We start from the raw sequence: 19616 nt of genomic DNA, 5'->3' as shown, positions 1-19616 counted from the left end.
CAATTTCGATTGTATACGCCTCTCACTCCGCTGTGTTATAAATCGATGATATTACCTATCAAATATAGCTGATAAATCGTATAAAAATGATTTTCAAATTTGCTAAATAAAAGATATAAGCATACTATAATGCGGTGAACGTGGATCGAACACGTGACCTTCAGATCTTCAGTCTGACGCTCTCCCAACTGAGCTATCCCCGCTAGTCATTCTTTTGGACTACTTAGTGATATAATTTGTGTATGATACATTAATTGTTAATTTTCTACTCTGAGATGATAGTAAACGAATGAAAAACAAGAATAACGTTATTTTGACACAAAATTTGGACCTAAATTAGATGTTAGTCACAAATTTCATTTGTCATTAATGTTAATTTGAATGATGGGTCTTAAAGATAACAAGGTCCTTTAACTTATTAACCTTAAACAGTATTTAATGAACCACACATTTTAATATTATTGTAAGTGTTGAAATATAGATATGTGTCTTTCAATCATCCAAATTCTGTTGAGGTTAATGGTTTTAAACTGATTGGTTATTTACGTTGAGTATGTTGTAATGAGCTCCTAAGAATTTTAGTATTCATTAGACTTCAACTAATTGTTTACACTTTTTCATATTAGTATTGCATTTACCATATAGCTTTATTTATTTAATTTGTGTTAGATTTATGAAATAAAGCAAAACCATTATAATTGTTCCAATATGAGTGGGTCACGTTCATTGTGTTTAAGGCCGTGTGTCATCCCGATGTGAAAGTGAAACTTACAAAATTGATAAAATTCAAAATGTTGACCAAAAATAATACGACTCCCATTATCTAACCTATTCCTACAGGACATGCCTTTCTTTAGAATGTATATAATGATATAGAACTCAACACTTTTGTCACAATATAAAAGCAATTTGTATCTTTAAATCGTATGAATTCAAATCCCTTAAGCATTATGATAAGATAGTAATAAGGTCATAACTTTACCTTTGAAGGCGAGAAAGTTTAAGAGCTTGGTTTTCGTTTGACAAATCATAGAACATAAAATTTACCCAATTTCGATTTTATATGCCTCTCACTCCGCTGTGTTATAAATCGATGATATTACCTATCAAATATAGCTGATAAATCGTATAAAAATGATTTTCAAATTTGCTAAATAAAAGATATAAGCATACTATAATGCGGTGAACGTGGATCGAACACGTGACCTTCAGATCTTCAGTCTGACGCTCTCCCAACTGAGCTATCCCCGCTAGTCATTCTTTTGGACTACTTAGTGATATAATTTGTGTATGATACATTAATTGTTAATTTTCTACTCTGAGATGATAGTAAACGAATGAAAAACAAGAATAACGTTATTTTGACACAAAATTTGGACCTAAATTAGATGTTAGTCACAAATTTCATTTGTCATTAATGTTAATTTGAATGATGGGTCTTAAAGATAACAAGGTCCTTTAACTTATTAACCTTAAACAGTATTTAATGAACCACACATTTTAATATTATTGTAAGTGTTGAAATATAGATATGTGTCTTTCAATCATCCAAATTCTGTTGAGGTTAATGGTTTTAAACTGATTGGTTATTTACGTTGAGTATGTTGTAATGAGCTCCTAAGAATTTTAGTATTCATTAGACTTCAACTAATTGTTTACACTTTTTCATATTAGTATTGCATTTACCATATAGCTTTATTTATTTAATTTGTGTTAGATTTATGAAATAAAGCAAAACCATTATAATTGTTCCAATATGAGTGGGTCACGTTCATTGTGTTTAAGGCCGTGTGTCATCCCGATGTGAAAGTGAAACTTACAAAATTGATAAAATTCAAAATGTTGACCAAAAATAATACGACTCCCATTATCTAACCTATTCCTACAGGACATGCCTTTCTTTAGAATGTATATAATGATATAGAACTCAACACTTTTGTCACAATATAAAAGCAATTTGTATCTTTAAATCGTATGAATTCAAATCCCTTAAGCATTATGATAAGATAGTAATAAGGTCATAACTTTACCTTTGAAGGCGAGAAAGTTTAAGAGCTTGGTTTTCGTTTGACAAATCATAGAACATAAAATTTACCCAATTTCGATTTTATATGCCTCTCACTCCGCTGTGTTATAAATCGATGATATTACCTATCAAATATAGCTGATAAATCGTATAAAAATGATTTTCAAATTTGCTAAATAAAAGATATAAGCATACTATAATGCGGTGAACGTGGATCGAACACGTGACCTTCAGATCTTCAGTCTGACGCTCTCCCAACTGAGCTATCCCCGCTAGTCATTCTTTTGGACTACTTAGTGATATAATTTGTGTATGATACATTAATTGTTAATTTTCTACTCTGAGATGATAGTAAACGAATGAAAAACAAGAATAACGTTATTTTGACACAAAATTTGGACCTAATTTAGATGTTAGTCACAAATTTCATTTGTCATTAATGTTAATTTGAATGATGGGTCTTAAAGATAACAAGGTCCTTTAACTTATTAACCTTAAACAGTATTTAATGAACCACACATTTTAATATTATTGTAAGTGTTGAAATATAGATATGTGTCTTTCAATCATCCAAATTCTGTTGAGGTTAATGGTTTTAAACTGATTGGTTATTTACGTTGAGTATGTTGTAATGAGCTCCTAAGAATTTTAGAATTCATTAGACTTCAACTAATTGTTTACACTTTTTCATATTAGTATTGCATTTACCATATAGCTTTATTTATTTAATTTGTGTTAGATTTATGAAATAAAGCAAAACCATTATAATTGTTCCAATATGAGTGGGTCACGTTCATTGTGTTTAAGGCCGTGTGTCATCCCGATGTGAAAGTGAAACCTACAAATATGATAAAATTCAAAATGTTGACCAAAAATAATACGACTCCCATTATCTAACCTATTCCTACAGGACATGCCTTTCTTTAGAATGTATATAATGATATAGAACTCAACACTTTTGTCACAATATAAAAGCAATTTGTATCTTTAAATCGTATGAATTCAAATCCCTTAAGCATTATGATAAGATAGTAATAAGGTCATAACTTTACCTTTGAAGGCGAGAAAGTTTAAGAGCTTGGTTTTCGTTTGACAAATCATAGAACATAAAATTTACCCAATTTCGATTTTATATGCCTCTCACTCCGCTGTGTTATAAATCGATGATATTACCTATCAAATATAGCTGATAAATCGTATAAAAATGATTTTCAAATTTGCTAAATAAAAGATATAAGCATGCTATAATGCGGTGAACTTGGATCGAACACGTGACCTTCAGATCTTCAGTATGACGCTCTCCCAACTGAGCTATCCCCGCTAGTCATTCTTTTGGACTACTTAGTGATATAATTTGTGTATGATACATTAATTGTTAATTTTCTACTCTGAGATGATAGTAAACGAATGAAAAACAAGAATAACGTTATTTTGACACAAAATTTGGACCTAAATTAGATGTTAGTAACAAATTTCATTTGTCATTAATGTTAATTTGAATAATGGGTCTTAAAGATAACAAGGTCCTTTAACTTATTAACCTTAAACAGTATTTAATGAACCACACATTTTAATATTATTGTAACTGTTGAAATATAGATATGTGTCTTTCAATCATCCAAATTCTGTTGAGGTTAATGGTTTTAAACTGATTGGTTATTTACGTTGAGTATGTTGTAATGAGCTCCTAAGAATTTTAGAATTCATTAGACTTCAACTAATTGTTTACACTTTTTCATATTAGTATTGCATTTACCATATAGCTTTATTTATTTAATTTGTGTTAGATTTATGAAATAAAGCAAAACCATTATAATTGTTCCAATATGAGTGGGTCACGTTCATTGTGTTTAAGGCCGTGTGTCATCCCGATGTGAAAGTGAAACTTACAAAATTGATAAAATTCAAAATGTTGACCAAAAATAATACGACTCCCATTATCTAACCTATTCCTACAGGACATGCCTTTCTTTAGAATGTATATAATGATATAGAACTCAACACTTTTGTCACAATATAAAAGCAATTTGTATCTTTAAATCGTATGAATTCAAATCCCTTAAGCATTATGATAAGATAGTAATAAGGTCATAACTTTACCTTTGAAGGCGAGAAAGTTTAAGAGCTTGGTTTTCGTTTGACAAATCATAGAACATAAAATTTACCCAATTTCGATTTTATATGCCTCTCACTCCGCTGTGTTATAAATCGATGATATTACCTATCAAATATAGCTGATAAATCGTATAAAAATGATTTTCAAATTTGCTAAATAAAAGATATAAGCATACTATAATGCGGTGAACGTGGATCGAACACGTGACCTTCAGATCTTCAGTCTGACGCTCTCCCAACTGAGCTATCCCCGCTAGTCATTCTTTTGGACTACTTAGTGATATAATTTGTGTATGATACATTAATTGTTAATTTTCTACTCTGAGATGATAGTAAACGAATGAAAAACAAGAATAACGTTATTTTGACACAAAATTTGGACCTAAATTAGATGTTAGTCACAAATTTCATTTGTCATTAATGTTAATTTGAATGATGGGTCTTAAAGATAACAAGGTCCTTTAACTTATTAACCTTAAACAGTATTTAATGAACCACACATTTTAATATTATTGTAAGTGTTGAAATATAGATATGTGTCTTTCAATCATCCAAATTCTGTTGAGGTTAATGGTTTTAAACTGATTGGTTATTTACGTTGAGTATGTTGTAATGAGCTCCTAAGAATTTTAGTATTCATTAGACTTCAACTAATTGTTTACACTTTTTCATATTAGTATTGCATTTACCATATAGCTTTATTTATTTAATTTGTGTTAGATTTATGAAATAAAGCAAAACCATTATAATTGTTCCAATATGAGTGGGTCACGTTCATTGTGTTTAAGGCCGTGTGTCATCCCGATGTGAAAGTGAAACTTACAAAATTGATAAAATTCAAAATGTTGACCAAAAATAATACGACTCCCATTATCTAACCTATTCCTACAGGACATGCCTTTCTTTAGAATGTATATAATGATATAGAACTCAACACTTTTGTCACAATATAAAAGCAATTTGTATCTTTAAATCGTATGAATTCAAATCCCTTAAGCATTATGATAAGATAGTAATAAGGTCATAACTTTACCTTTGAAGGCGAGAAAGTTTAAGAGCTTGGTTTTCGTTTGACAAATCATAGAACATAAAATTTACCCAATTTCGATTTTATATGCCTCTCACTCCGCTGTGTTATAAATCGATGATATTACCTATCAAATATAGCTGATAAATCGTATAAAAATGATTTTCAAATTTGCTAAATAAAAGATATAAGCATACTATAATGCGGTGAACGTGGATCGAACACGTGACCTTCAGATCTTCAGTCTGACGCTCTCCCAACTGAGCTATCCCCGCTAGTCATTCTTTTGGACTACTTAGTGATATAATTTGTGTATGATACATTAATTGTTAATTTTCTACTCTGAGATGATAGTAAACGAATGAAAAACAAGAATAATGTTATTTTGACACAAAATTTGGACCTAAATTAGATGTTAGTCACAAATTTCATTTGTCATTAATGTTAATTTGAATGATGGGTCTTAAAGATAACAAGGTCCTTTAACTTATTAACCTTAAACAGTATTTAATGAACCACACATTTTAATATTATTGTAAGTGTTGAAATATAGATATGTGTCTTTCAATCATCCAAATTCTGTTGAGGTTAATGGTTTTAAACTGATTGGTTATTTACGTTGAGTATGTTGTAATGAGCTCCTAAGAATTTTAGTATTCATTAGACTTCAACTAATTGTTTACACTTTTTCATATTAGTATTGCATTTACCATATAGCTTTATTTATTTAATTTGTGTTAGATTTATGAAATAAAGCAAAACCATTATAATTGTTCCAATATGAGTGGGTCACGTTCATTGTGTTTAAGGCCGTGTGTCATCCCGATGTGAAAGTGAAACTTACAAAATTGATAAAATTCAAAATGTTGACCAAAAATAATACGACTCCCATTATCTAACCTATTCCTACAGGACATGCCTTTCTTTAGAATGTATATAATGATATAGAACTCAACACTTTTGTCACAATATAAAAGCAATTTGTATCTTTAAATCGTATGAATTCAAATCCCTTAAGCATTATGATAAGATAGTAATAAGGTCATAACTTTACCTTTGAAGGCGAGAAAGTTTAAGAGCTTGGTTTTCGTTTGACAAATCATAGAACATAAAATTTACCCAATTTCGATTTTATATGCCTCTCACTCCGCTGTGTTATAAATCGATGATATTACCTATCAAATATAGCTGATAAATCGTATAAAAATGATTTTCAAATTTGCTAAATAAAAGATATAAGCATACTATAATGCGGTGAACGTGGATCGAACACGTGACCTTCAGATCTTCAGTCTGACGCTCTCCCAACTGAGCTATCCCCGCTAGTCATTCTTTTGGACTACTTAGTGATATAATTTGTGTATGATACATTAATTGTTAATTTTCTACTCTGAGATGATAGTAAACGAATGAAAAACAAGAATAACGTTATTTTGACACAAAATTTGGACCTAAATTAGATGTTAGTCACAAATTTCATTTGTCATTAATGTTAATTTGAATGATGGGTCTTAAAGATAACAAGGTCCTTTAACTTATTAACCTTAAACAGTATTTAATGAACCACACATTTTAATATTATTGTAAGTGTTGAAATATAGATATGTGTCTTTCAATCATCCAAATTCTGTTGAGGTTAATGGTTTTAAATGGATTGGTTATTTACGTTGAGTATGTTGTAATGAGCTCCTAAGAATTTTAGTATTCATTAGACTTCAACTAATTGTTTACACTTTTTCATATTAGTATTGCATTTACCATATAGCTTTATTTATTTAATTTGTGTTAGATTTATGAAATAAAGCAAAACCATTATAATTGTTCCAATATGAGTGGGTCACGTTCATTGTGTTTAAGGCCGTGTGTCATCCCGATGTGAAAGTGAAACTTACAAAATTGATAAAATTCAAAATGTTGACCAAAAATAATACGACTCCCATTATCTAACCTATTCCTACAGGACATGCCTTTCTTTAGAATGTATATAATGATATAGAACTCAACACTTTTGTCACAATATAAAAGCAATTTGTATCTTTAAATCGTATGAATTCAAATCCCTTAAGCATTATGATAAGATAGTAATAAGGTCATAACTTTACCTTTGAAGGCGAGAAAGTTTAAGAGCTTGGTTTTCGTTTGACAAATCATAGAACATAAAATTTACCCAATTTCGATTTTATATGCCTCTCACTCCGCTGTGTTATAAATCGATGATATTACCTATCAAATATAGCTGATAAATCGTATAAAAATGATTTTCAAATTTGCTAAATAAAAGATATAAGCATACTATAATGCGGTGAACGTGGATCGAACACGTGACCTTCAGATCTTCAGTCTGACGCTCTCCCAACTGAGCTATCCCCGCTAGTCATTCTTTTGGACTACTTAGTGATATAATTTGTGTATGATACATTAATTGTTAATTTTCTACTCTGAGATGATAGTAAACGAATGAAAAACAAGAATAATGTTATTTTGACACAAAATTTGGACCTAAATTAGATGTTAGTCACAAATTTCATTTGTCATTAATGTTAATTTGAATGATGGGTCTTAAAGATAACAAGGTCCTTTAACTTATTAACCTTAAACAGTATTTAATGAACCACACATTTTAATATTATTGTAAGTGTTGAAATATAGATATGTGTCTTTCAATCATCCAAATTCTGTTGAGGTTAATGGTTTTAAACTGATTGGTTATTTACGTTGAGTATGTTGTAATGAGCTCCTAAGAATTTTAGTATTCATTAGACTTCAACTAATTGTTTACACTTTTTCATATTAGTATTGCATTTACCATATAGCTTTATTTATTTAATTTGTGTTAGATTTATGAAATAAAGCAAAACCATTATAATTGTTCCAATATGAGTGGGTCACGTTCATTGTGTTTAAGGCCGTGTGTCATCCCGATGTGAAAGTGAAACTTACAAAATTGATAAAATTCAAAATGTTGACCAAAAATAATACGACTCCCATTATCTAACCTATTCCTACAGGACATGCCTTTCTTTAGAATGTATATAATGATATAGAACTCAACACTTTTGTCACAATATAAAAGCAATTTGTATCTTTAAATCGTATGAATTCAAATCCCTTAAGCATTATGATAAGATAGTAATAAGGTCATAACTTTACCTTTGAAGGCGAGAAAGTTTAAGAGCTTGGTTTTCGTTTGACAAATCATAGAACATAAAATTTACCCAATTTCGATTTTATATGCCTCTCACTCCGCTGTGTTATAAATCGATGATATTACCTATCAAATATAGCTGATAAATCGTATAAAAATGATTTTCAAATTTGCTAAATAAAAGATATAAGCATATTATAATGCGGTGAACGTGGATCGAACACGTGACCTTCAGATCTTCAGTCTGACGCTCTCCCAACTGAGCTATCCCCGCTAGTCATTCTTTTGGGCTACTTAGTGATATAATTTGTGTATGATACATTAATTGTTAATTTTCTACTCTGAGATGATAGTAAACGAATGAAAAACAAGAATAATGTTATTTTGACACAAAATTTGGACCTAAATTAGATGTTAGTCACAAATTTCATTTGTCATTAATGTTAATTTGAATGATGGGTCTTAAAGATAACAAGGTCCTTTAACTTATTAACCTTAAACAGTATTTAATGAACCACACATTTTAATATTATTGTAAGTGTTGAAATATAGATATGTGTCTTTCAATCATCCAAATTCTGTTGAGGTTAATGGTTTTAAACTGATTGGTTATTTACGTTGAGTATGTTGTAATGAGCTCCTAAGAATTTTAGTATTCATTAGACTTCAACTAATTGTTTACACTTTTTCATATTAGTATTGCATTTACCATATAGCTTTATTTATTTAATTTGTGTTAGATTTATGAAATAAAGCAAAACCATTATAATTGTTCCAATATGAGTGGGTCACGTTCATTGTGTTTAAGGCCGTGTGTCATCCCGATGTGAAAGTGAAACTTACAAAATTGATAAAATTCAAAATGTTGACCAAAAATAATACGACTCCCATTATCTAACCTATTCCTACAGGACATGCCTTTCTTTAGAATGTATATAATGATATAGAACTCAACACTTTTGTCACAATATAAAAGCAATTTGTATCTTTAAATCGTATGAATTCAAATCCCTTAAGCATTATGATAAGATAGTAATAAGGTCATAACTTTACCTTTGAAGGCGAGAAAGTTTAAGAGCTTGGTTTTTGTTTGACAAATCATAGAACATAAAATTTACCCAATTTCGATTGTATACGCCTCTCACTCCGCTGTGTTATAAATCGATGATATTACCTATCAAATATAGCTGATAAATCATATAAGCATGCTATAATGCGGTGAACTTGGATCGAACACGTGACCTTCAGATCTTCAGTCTGACGCTCTCCCAACTGAGCTATCCCCGCTAGTCATTCTTTTGGACTACTTAGTGATATAATTTGTGTATGATACATTAATTGTTAATTTTCTACTCTGAGATGATAGTAAACGAATGAAAAACAAGAATAACGTTATTTTGACACAAAATTTGGACCTAAATTAGATGTTAGTCACAAATTTCATTTGTCATTAATGTTAATTTGAATGATGGGTCTTAAAGATAACAAGGTCCTTTAACTTATTAACCTTAAACAGTATTTAATGAACCACACATTTTAATATTATTGTAAGTGTTGAAATATAGATATGTGTCTTTCAATCATCCAAATTCTGTTGAGGTTAATGGTTTTAAACTGATTGGTTATTTACGTTGAGTATGTTGTAATGAGCTCCTAAGAATTTTAGTATTCATTAGACTTCAACTAATTGTTTACACTTTTTCATATTAGTATTGCATTTACCATATAGCTTTATTTATTTAATTTGTGTTAGATTTATGAAATAAAGCAAAACCATTATAATTGTTCCAATATGAGTGGGTCACGTTCATTGTGTTTAAGGCCGTGTGTCATCCCGATGTGAAAGTGAAACTTACAAAATTGATAAAATTCAAAATGTTGACCAAAAATAATACGACTCCCATTATCTAACCTATTCCTACAGGACATGCCTTTCTTTAGAATGTATATAATGATATAGAACTCAACACTTTTGTCACAATATAAAAGCAATTTGTATCTTTAAATCGTATGAATTCAAATCCCTTAAGCATTATGATAAGATAGTAATAAGGTCATAACTTTACCTTTGAAGGCGAGAAAGTTTAAGAGCTTGGTTTTCGTTTGACAAATCATAGAACATAAAATTTACCCAATTTCGATTTTATATGCCTCTCACTCCGCTGTGTTATAAATCGATGATATTACCTATCAAATATAGCTGATAAATCGTATAAAAATGATTTTCAAATTTGCTAAATAAAAGATATAAGCATACTATAATGCGGTGAACGTGGATCGAACACGTGACCTTCAGATCTTCAGTCTGACGCTCTCCCAACTGAGCTATCCCCGCTAGTCATTCTTTTGGGCTACTTAGTGATATAATTTGTGTATGATACATTAATTGTTAATTTTCTACTCTGAGATGATAGTAAACGAATGAAAAACAAGAATAATGTTATTTTGACACAAAATTTGGACCTAAATTAGATGTTAGTCACAAATTTCATTTGTCATTAATGTTAATTTGAATGATGGGTCTTAAAGATAACAAGGTCCTTTAACTTATTAACCTTAAACAGTATTTAATGAACCACACATTTTAATATTATTGTAAGTGTTGAAATATAGATATGTGTCTTTCAATCATCCAAATTCTGTTGAGGTTAATGGTTTTAAATGGATTGGTTATTTACGTTGAGTATGTTGTAATGAGCTCCTAAGAATTTTAGTATTCATTAGACTTCAACTAATTGTTTACACTTTTTCATATTAGTATTGCATTTACCATATAGCTTTATTTATTTAATTTGTGTTAGATTTATGAAATAAAGCAAAACCATTATAATTGTTCCAATATGAGTGGGTCACGTTCATTGTGTTTAAGGCCGTGTGTCATCCCGATGTGAAAGTGAAACTTACAAAATTGATAAAATTCAAAATGTTGACAAAAAATAATACGACTCCCATTATCTAACCTATTCCTACAGGACATGCCTTTCTTTAGAATGTATATAATGATATAGAACTCAACACTTTTGTCACAATATAAAAGCAATTTGTATCTTTAAATCGTATGAATTCAAATCCCTTAAGCATTATGATAAGATAGTAATAAGGTCATAACTTTACCTTTGAAGGCGAGAAAGTTTAAGAGTTTGGTTTTCGTTTAACAAATCATAGAACATAAAATTTACCCAATTTCGATTTTATATGCCTCTCATTCCGCTGTGTTATAAATCGATGATATTACCTATCAAATATAGCTGATAAATCGTATAAAAATGATTTTCAAATTTGCTAAATAAAATATATAAGCATATTATAATGCGGTGAACGTGGATCGAACACGTGACCTTCAGATCTTCAGTCTGACGCTCTCCCAACTGAGCTATCCCCGCTAGTCATTCTTTTGGGCTACTTAGTGATATATTTTGTGTATGATACATTAATTGTTAATTTTCTACTCTGAGATGATAGTAAACGAATGAAAAACAAGAATAATGTTATTTTGACACAAAATTTGGACCTAAATTAGATGTTAGTCACAAATTTCATTTGTCATTAATGTTAATTTGAATGATGGGTCTTAAAGATAACAAGGTCCTTTAACTTATTAACCTTAAACAGTATTTAATGAACCACACATTTTAATATTATGTAAGTGTTGAAATATAGATATGTGTCTTTCAATCATCCAAATTCTGTTGAGGTTAATGGTTTTAAACTGATTGGTTATTTACGTTGAGTATGTTGTAATGAGCTCCTAAGAATTTTAGTATTCATTAGACTTCAACTAATTGTTTACACTTTTTCATATTAGTATTGCATTAACCATATAGCTTTATTTATTTATTTGTGTTAGATTTATGAAATAAAGCAAAACCATTATAATTGTTCCAATATGAGTGGGTCACGTTCATTGTGTTTAAGGCCGTGTGTCATCCCGATGTGAAAGTGAAACTTACAAAATTGATAAAATTCAAAATGCTGACAAAAATAATACGACTCCCATTATCTAACCTATTCCTACAGGACATGCCTTTCTTTAGAATGTATATAATGATATAGAACTCAACACTTTTGTCACAATATAAAAGCAATTTGTATCTTTAAATCGTATGAATTCAAATCCCTTAAGCATTATGATAAGATAGTAATAAGGTCATAACTTTACCTTTGAAGGCGAGAAAGTTTAAGAGTTTGGTTTTCGTTTAACAAATCATAGAACATAAAATTTACCCAATTTCGATTTTATATGCCTCTCATTCCGCTGTGTTATAAATCGATGATATTACCTATCAAATATAGCTGATAAATCGTATAAAAATGATTTTCAAATTTGCTAAATAAAATATATAAGCATATTATAATGCAATGAACATGGATCGAACACGTGACCTTCAGATCTTCAGTCTAACGCTCTCCCAACTGAGCTATCCCCGCTAGTCATTCTTTTGGGCTACTTAGTGATATATTTTGTGTATGATACATTAATTGTTAATTTTCTACTCTGAGATGATAGTAAACGAATGAAAAACAAGAATAATGTTATTTTGACACAAATTTGGACCTAAATTAGATGTTAGTCACAAATTTCATTTGTCATTAATGTTAATTTGAATGATGGGTCTTAAAGATAACAAGGTCCTTTAACTTATTAACCTTAAACATATTTAATGAACCACACATTTTATATTATTGTAAGTGTTGAAATATAGATATGTGTCTTTCAATCATCCAAATACTGTTGAGGTTAATGGTTTCAAATTGATTGGTTATTTACGTTGAGTATGTTGTAATGAGCTCCTAAGAATTTTAGTATTCATTAGACTTCAACTAATTGTGTACACTTTTTCATATTAGTATTGCATTAACCATATAGCTTTATTTATATTATTTGTGTTAGATTTATGAAATAAAGCAAAACCATTATAATTGTTCCAATTTGAGTGGGTCACGTTCATTGTGTTTAAGGCCGTGTGTCATCCCGATGTGAAAGTGAAACTTACAAAATTGATAAAATTCAAAATGCTGACCAAAAATAATACGACTCCCATTATCTAACCTATTCCTACAGGACATGCCTTTCTTTAGAATGTATATAATGATATAGAACTCAACACTTTTGTCACAATATAAAAGCAATTTGTATCTTTAAATCGTATGAATTCAAATCCCTTAAGCATTATGATAAGATAGTAATAAGGTCATAACTTTACCTTTGAAGGCGAGAAAGTTTAAGAGTTTGGTTTTCGTTTAACAAATCATAGAACATAAAATTTACCCAATTTCGATTTTATATGCCTCTCATTCCGCTGTGTTATAAATCGATGATATTACCTATCAAATATAGCTGATAAATCGTATAAAAATGATTTTCAAATTTGCTAAATAAAAAATATAAGCATATTATAATGCGATGAACATGGATCGAACACGTGACCTTCAGATCTTCAGTCTGACGCTCTCCCAACTGAGCTATCCCCGCTAGTCATTCTTTTGGGCTACTTAGTGATATATTTTGTGTATGATACATTAATTGTTAATTTTCTACTCTGAGATGATAGTAAACGAATGAAAAACAAGAATAATGTTATTTTGACACAAATTTGGACCTAAATTAGATGTTAGTCACAAATTTCATTTGTCATTAATGTTAATTTGAATGATGGGTCTTAAAGATAACAAGGTCCTTTAACTTATTAACCTTAAACAGTATTTAATGAACCACACATTTTAATATTATGTAAGTGTTGAAATACAGATATGTGTCTTTCAATCATCCAAATACTGTTGAGGTTAATGGTTTCAAATTGATTGGTTATTTACGTTGAGTATGTTATAATGAGCTCCTAAGAATTTTAGTATTCATTAGACTTCAACTAATTGTGTACACTTTTTCATATTAGTATTGCATTAACCATATAGCTTTATTTATATTATTTGTGTTAGATTTATGAAATAAAGCAAAACCATTATAATTGTTCCAATTTGAGTGGGTCACGTTCATTGTGTTTAAGGCCGTGTGTCATCCCGATGTGAAAGTGAAACTTGCAAAATTGATAAAATTCAAAATGCTGACAAAAAATAATACGACTCCCATTATCTAACCTATTCCTACAGAACATGCCTTTCTTTAGAATGTATATAATGATATAGAACTCAACACTTTTGTCACAATATAAAAGTAATATGTATCTTTAAATCGTATGAATTCAAATCCCTTAAGCATTATGATAAGATAGTAATAAGGTCATAATTTTACCTTTGAAGGCGAGAAAGTTTAAGAGTTTGGTTTTCGTTTAACAAATCATAGAACATAAAATTTACCCAATTTCGATTTTATATGCCTCTCATTCCGTTGTGTTATAAATCGATGATATTACCTATCAAATATAGCTGATAAATCGTATAAAAATGATTTTCAAATTTGCTAAATAAAATATATAAGCATATTATAATGCGATGAACATTGATCAAACACGTGACCTTCAGATCTTCAGTCTGACACTCTCCCAACTGAGCTATCCCCGCTAGTCATTCTTTTGGGCTACTTAGTGATATATTTTGTGTATGATACATTAATTGTTAATTTTCTACTCTGAGATGATAGTAAACGAATGAAAAACAAGAATAATGTTATTTTGACACAAATTTATGACCTAAATTAGATGTTAGTCACAAATTTCATTTGTCATTAATGTTAATTTGAATGATGGGTCTTAAAGATAACAAGGTCCTTTAACTTATTAACCTTAAACCGTATTTAATGAACCACACATTTTAATATTATTGTAAGTGTTGAAATATAGATATGTGTCTTTCAATCATCCAAATTCTGTTGAGGTTAATGGTTTTAAATGGATTGGTTATTTACGTTGAGTATGTTGTAATGAGCTCCTAAGAATTTTAGTATTCATTAGACTTCAACTAATTGTTTACACTTTTTCATATTAGTATTGCATTTACCATATAGCTTTATTTTTTTAATTTGTGTTGGATTTATGAAATAAAGCAAAACCATTATAATTGTTCCAATATGAGTGGGTCACGTTCATTGTGTTTAAGGCCGTGTGTCATCCCGATGTGAAAGTGAAAATTACAAAATTGATAAAATTCAAAATGCTGACCAAAAATAATACGACTCCCATTATCTAACCTATTCCTACAGGACATGCCTTTCTTTAGAATGTATATAATGATATAGAACTCAACACTTTTGTCACAATATAAAAGCAATATGTATCTTTAAATCGTATGAATTCAAATCCCTTAAGCATTATGATAAGATAGTAATAAGGTCATAATTTTACCTTTGAAGGCGAGAAAGTTTAAGAGTTTGGTTTTCGTTTAACAAATCATAGAACATAAAATTTACCCAATTTCGATTTTATATGCCTCTCATTCCGTTGTGTTATAAATCGATGATATTACCTATCAAATATAGCTGATAAATCGTATAAAAATGATTTTCAAATTTGCTAAATAAAATATATAAGCATATTATAATGCGATGAACATGGATCAAACACGTGACCTTCAGATCTTCAGTCTGACGCTCTCCCAACTGAGCTATCCCCGCTAGTCATTCTTTTGGGCTACTTAGTGATATATTTTGTGTATGATACATTAATTGTTAATTTTCTACTCTGAGATGATAGTAAACGAATGAAAAACAAGAATAATGTTATTTTGACACAAAATTTGGACCTAAATTAGATGTTAGTCACAAATTTCATTTGTCATTAATGTTAATTTGAATGATGGGTCTTAAAGATAACAAGGTCCTTTTTAACTTATCAACCTTAAACATGATTTAATGAACCACGCATTTTTATATTATGTTAATTTTTGAAATACAGATATGTGTCTTTCAATCATCCAAATACTGTTGAGGTTAATGGTTTCAAATTGATTGGTTATTTACGTTGAGTATGTTATAATGAGCTCCTAAGAATTTTAGTATTCATTAGACTTCAACTAATTGTGTACACTTTTTCATATTAGTATTGCATTAACCATATAGCTTTATTTATATTATTTGTGTTAGATTTATGAAATAAAGCAAAACCATTATAATTGTTCCAATTTGAGTGGGTCACGTTCATTGTGTTTAAGGCCGTGTGTCATCCCGATGTGAAAGTGAAACTTGCAAAATTGATAAAATTCAAAATGCTGACAAAAAATAATACGACTCCCATTATCTAACCTATTCCTACAGAACATGCCTTTCTTTAGAATGTATATAATGATATAGAACTCAACACTTTTGTCACAATATAAAAGTAATATGTATCTTTAAATCGTATGAATTCAAATCCCTTAAGCATTATGATAAGATAGTAATAAGGTCATAATTTTACCTTTGAAGGCGAGAAAGTTTAAGAGTTGGTTTTCGTTTAACAAATCATAGAACATAAAATTTACCCAATTTCGATTTTATATGCCTCTCATTCCGCTGTGTTATAAATCGATGATATTACCTATCAAATATAGCTGATAAATCGTATAAAAATGATTTTCAAATTTGCTAAATAAAATATATAAGCATATTATAATGCGGTGAACATGGATCGAACACGTGACCTTCAGATCTTCAGTCTGACGCTCTCCCAACTGAGCTATCCCCGCTAGTCATTCTTTTGGGCTACTTAGTGATATATTTTGTGTATGATACATTAATTGTTAATTTCTACTCTGAGATGATAGTAAACGAATGAAAAACAAGAATAATGTTATTTTGACACAAATTTATGACCTAAATTAGATGTTAGTCACAAATTTCATTTGTCATTAATGTTAATTTGAATGATGGGTCTTAAAGATAACAAGGTCCTTTAACTTATTAACCTTAAACCGTATTTAATGAACCACACATTTTAATATTATTGTAAGTGTTGAAATATAGATATGTGTCTTTCAATAATCCAAATTCTGTTGAGGTTAATGGTTTTAAATGGGATTGGTTATTTACGTTGAGTATGTTGTAATGAGCTCCTAAGAATTTTAGTATTCATTAGACTTCAACTAATTGTTTACACTTTTTCATATTAGTATTGCATTTACCATATAGCTTTATTTTTTTAATTTGTGTTGGATTTATGAAATAAAGCAAAACCATTATAATTGTTCCAATATGAGTGAGTCACGTTCATTGTGTTTAAGGCCGTGTGTCATCCCGATGTGAAAGTGAAAATTACAAATATGATAAAATTCAAAATGCTGACCAAAAATAATACGACTCCCATTATCTAACCTATTCCTACAGGACATGCCTTTCTTTAGAATGTATATAATGATATAGAACTCAACACTTTTGTCACAATAAAAAAGTAATATGTATCTTTAAATCGTATGAATTCAAATCCCTTAAGCATTATGATAAGATAGTAATAAGGTCATAATTTTACCTTTGAAGGCGAGAAAGTTTAAGAGTTTGGTTTTCGTTTAACAAATCATAGAACATAAAATTTACCCAATTTCGATTTTATATGCCTCTCATTCCGCTGTGTTATAAATCGATGATATTACCTATCAAATATAGCTGATAAATCGTATAAAAATGATTTTCAAATTTGCTAAATAAAATATATAAGCATATTATAATGCGATGAACATTGATCGAACACGTGACCTTCAGATCTTCAGTCTGACGCTCTCCCAACTGAGCTATCCCCGCTAGTCATTCTTTTGGGCTACTTAGTGATATATTTTGTGTATGATACATTAATTGTTAATTTTCTACTCTGAGATGATAGTAAACGAATGAAAAACAAGAATAATGTTATTTTGACACAAAATTTGGACCTAAATTAGATGTTAGTCACAAATTTCATTTGTCATTAATGTTAATTTGAATGATGGGTCTTAAAGATAACAAGGTCCTTTTTAACTTATCAACCTTAAACATGATTTAATGAACCACGCATTTTATATTATTGTAAGTGTTGAAATATAGATATGTGTCTTTCAATCATCCAAATTCTGTTGAGGTTAATGGTTTTAAATGATTGGTTATTTACGTTGAGTATGTTATAATGAGCTCCTAAGAATTTTAGTATTCATTAGACTTCAACTAATTGTGTACACTTTTTCATATTAGTATTGCATTAACCATATAGCTTTATTTATATTATTTGTGTTAGATTTATGAAATAAAGCAAAACCATTATAATTGTTCCAATTTGAGTGGGTCACGTTCATTGTGTTTAAGGCCGTGTGTCATCCCGATGTGAAAGTGAAACTTGCAAAATTGATAAAATTCAAAATGCTGACCAAAAATAATACGACTCCCATTATCTAACCTATTCCTACAGGACATGCCTTTCTTTAGAATGTATATAATGATATAGAACTCAACACTTTTGTCACAATATAAAAGTAATATGTATCTTTAAATCGTATGAATTCAAATCCCTTAAGCATTATGATAAGATAGTAATAAGGTCATAATTTTACCTTTGAAGGCGAGAAAGTTTAAGAGTTTGGTTTTCGTTTAACAAATCATAGAACATAAAATTTACCCAATTTCGATTTTATATGCCTCTCATTCCGCTGTGTTATAAATCGATGATATTACCTATCAAATATAGCTGATAAATCGTATAAAAATGATTTTCAAATTTGCTAAATAAAATATATAAGCATATTATAATGCGATGAACATGGATCAAACACGTGACCTTCAGATCTTCAGTCTGACGCTCTCCCAACTGAGCTATCCCCGCTAGTCATTCTTTTGGGCTACTTAGTGATATATTTGTGTATGATACATTAATTGTTAATTTTCTACTCTGAGATGATAGTAAACGAATGAAAAACAAGAATAATGTTATTTTGACACAAATTATGACCTAAATTAGATGTTAGTCACAAATTTCATTTGTCATTAATGTTAATTTGAATGATGGGTCTTAAAGATAACAAGGTCCTTTAACTTATTAACCTTAAACAGTATTTAATGAACCACACATTTTAATATTATTGTAAGTGTTGAAATATAGATATGTGTCTTTCAATCATCCAAATTCTGTTGAGGTTAATGGTTTTAAATGATTGGTTATTTACGTTGAGTATGTTGTAATGAGCTCCTAAGAATTTTAGTATTCATTAGACTTCAACTAATTGTTTACACTTTTTCATATTAGTATTGCATTTACCATATAGCTTTATTTTTTTAATTTGTGTTGGATTTATGAAATAAAGCAAAACCATTATAATTGTTCCAATATGAGTGAGTCACGTTCATTGTGTTTAAGGCCGTGTGTCATCCCGATGTGAAAGTGAAAATTACAAAATTGATAAAATTCAAAATGCTG

General features: G+C 29.5%; 13 non-coding genes across 13 annotated transcripts; all 13 read right to left on the bottom strand.

The window, feature by feature from the left end:
• Positions 1–130: 130 nt before the first annotated feature.
• TRNAF-GAA (transfer RNA phenylalanine (anticodon GAA)) lies at positions 131–203 on the bottom strand. Its single transcript has one exon. It is a non-coding gene; the product is annotated as a tRNA-Phe (tRNA).
• A 975-nt stretch (positions 204–1178) lies between these two features.
• TRNAF-GAA (transfer RNA phenylalanine (anticodon GAA)) lies at positions 1179–1251 on the bottom strand. Its single transcript has one exon. It is a non-coding gene; the product is annotated as a tRNA-Phe (tRNA).
• A 975-nt stretch (positions 1252–2226) lies between these two features.
• On the bottom strand, positions 2227–2299 carry TRNAF-GAA (transfer RNA phenylalanine (anticodon GAA)). Its single transcript has one exon. It is a non-coding gene; the product is annotated as a tRNA-Phe (tRNA).
• A 2023-nt stretch (positions 2300–4322) lies between these two features.
• TRNAF-GAA (transfer RNA phenylalanine (anticodon GAA)) lies at positions 4323–4395 on the bottom strand. The gene has a single exon. It is a non-coding gene; the product is annotated as a tRNA-Phe (tRNA).
• Positions 4396–5370: 975 nt separating this feature from the next.
• On the bottom strand, positions 5371–5443 carry TRNAF-GAA (transfer RNA phenylalanine (anticodon GAA)). Its single transcript has one exon. It is a non-coding gene; the product is annotated as a tRNA-Phe (tRNA).
• Positions 5444–6418: 975 nt separating this feature from the next.
• Positions 6419–6491, bottom strand: TRNAF-GAA (transfer RNA phenylalanine (anticodon GAA)). The gene has a single exon. It is a non-coding gene; the product is annotated as a tRNA-Phe (tRNA).
• A 975-nt stretch (positions 6492–7466) lies between these two features.
• On the bottom strand, positions 7467–7539 carry TRNAF-GAA (transfer RNA phenylalanine (anticodon GAA)). The gene has a single exon. It is a non-coding gene; the product is annotated as a tRNA-Phe (tRNA).
• A 975-nt stretch (positions 7540–8514) lies between these two features.
• TRNAF-GAA (transfer RNA phenylalanine (anticodon GAA)) lies at positions 8515–8587 on the bottom strand. The gene has a single exon. It is a non-coding gene; the product is annotated as a tRNA-Phe (tRNA).
• A 940-nt stretch (positions 8588–9527) lies between these two features.
• TRNAF-GAA (transfer RNA phenylalanine (anticodon GAA)) lies at positions 9528–9600 on the bottom strand. Its single transcript has one exon. It is a non-coding gene; the product is annotated as a tRNA-Phe (tRNA).
• A 975-nt stretch (positions 9601–10575) lies between these two features.
• TRNAF-GAA (transfer RNA phenylalanine (anticodon GAA)) lies at positions 10576–10648 on the bottom strand. The gene has a single exon. It is a non-coding gene; the product is annotated as a tRNA-Phe (tRNA).
• A 975-nt stretch (positions 10649–11623) lies between these two features.
• TRNAF-GAA (transfer RNA phenylalanine (anticodon GAA)) lies at positions 11624–11696 on the bottom strand. Its single transcript has one exon. It is a non-coding gene; the product is annotated as a tRNA-Phe (tRNA).
• A 2017-nt stretch (positions 11697–13713) lies between these two features.
• TRNAF-GAA (transfer RNA phenylalanine (anticodon GAA)) lies at positions 13714–13786 on the bottom strand. The gene has a single exon. It is a non-coding gene; the product is annotated as a tRNA-Phe (tRNA).
• A 3070-nt stretch (positions 13787–16856) lies between these two features.
• Positions 16857–16929, bottom strand: TRNAF-GAA (transfer RNA phenylalanine (anticodon GAA)). Its single transcript has one exon. It is a non-coding gene; the product is annotated as a tRNA-Phe (tRNA).
• Between the last annotated feature and the right edge of the window lie 2687 nt (positions 16930–19616).

Source organism: Lathyrus oleraceus, unplaced genomic scaffold (genome assembly GCF_024323335.1).
Source record: "Lathyrus oleraceus cultivar Zhongwan6 unplaced genomic scaffold, CAAS_Psat_ZW6_1.0 chrUn0655, whole genome shotgun sequence".
Lineage (NCBI taxonomy): Eukaryota > Viridiplantae > Streptophyta > Magnoliopsida > Fabales > Fabaceae > Lathyrus > Lathyrus oleraceus.
The sequence above is the reverse complement of the archived record's forward strand: the minus strand, read 5'-3'. Positions and strand labels throughout refer to the sequence as shown.